Here is a 1,446-nt window from a genome sequence, read left to right on the forward strand (position 1 = left end):
AAGTTGTTGTAAAAAAAAATTATTGAATATATTTAATCAAGAGTTTGAAATTAATTTTATTAAAGATTTACATATACTTTAAATCAATTTTAGGTATTTAAAATTTTTAACTAATTGTTTGTGCAATTGAATTATAGTTATGTTGATATGTACCAAAAATAAATTTTATTAAAAAATAACTTAATTTTATGCAATACTTAATTTTTCATTTATTTTTTAACATTCAAATTATCATTATAATAAGGAAAATTAAAATAAAAAATAGCATTCAATAATAAATATATAATTTAATTGATGAAAGCTTAGTGTTAATATATTTTTTCAAAATACATATATAGTAAACTTTTTGTTCATTATATTTTTTAATATATTCATATATATTATAATTGGAAGTAACTTTTTTAATAATTTTTCATATATTCGTATTTTATGATTATTTTTAATAAATTTGTGTATTTTCTGTTAATGAGAATACATATATTTATTTTATAAAATGTTACTAAAAAAATTAAAAGTAATTATAAATGGATTGACACTACCGAGTAATTGAATTTTAAACGTATAAAATTATTACTCACCATAAGTGGAATAATATAATTCTTCATAAAGGAGGATTAGATAAAGAGCTTTTATGACGATATTTGTGAGTGATTAGATAAACATATTAATTGCTTCTCTTATAAGTTTTATAAGAAATATTTTATGTATTATAAATATAGTTATCTTATAATATTACTTTATTGATTTGTTATAATTGAATATGATTAGGAAAATTAAAATAAAAGAAAATCATGTTTATCACAATCATCTAATTTAATTTTTATAATATTTAGTAAAATTCGTATGATAAATTATTATATAGGATAATTGTTTAACTCATTGTACTTTGATTGTCAATTTATTTTTCAACATATAATGGTACTTGTATTTATTTGATGAAATAAATGTAAAATACAAACCCAAAAATAAGATATAAAATTTAAAATTATAATGGGCTATTTAATATTTTTTATTTTAAAAAAATATTAATGTTAAATTATATTGTAGCGTAGTCTAAATTTATTTGTTTTATTAGTATGATGTTTTAATTGCGAGCATGAGAAGTTGTTGTAAAAAAAAATTATTGAATATATTTCATCAAGAGTTTAAAATTTATTTTATTAAAGATTTACATATACTTTAAATTAATTTTAGTTATTTAAAAGTTTTAACTAATTGTTTGTGCAATTGAATTATATTATGTTGATATGTACCAAAAATAAATTCTATTAAACAATAATTTAATTTTATACATTACTTAATTTTTTATTTATTTTATCATTATAAAATTATCATTATAATAAGGAAAATTAAAATAAAAAATAGCATTCGATTATAAATATATAATTTAATTGATGAAAGTTTAGTGTTAACATATTTTTTCAGAATACATATATAGTAAACTTT

Source organism: Cicer arietinum, chromosome 6 (assembly GCF_000331145.2).
Source record: "Cicer arietinum cultivar CDC Frontier isolate Library 1 chromosome 6, Cicar.CDCFrontier_v2.0, whole genome shotgun sequence".
NCBI classification, from domain to species: domain Eukaryota; kingdom Viridiplantae; phylum Streptophyta; class Magnoliopsida; order Fabales; family Fabaceae; genus Cicer; species Cicer arietinum.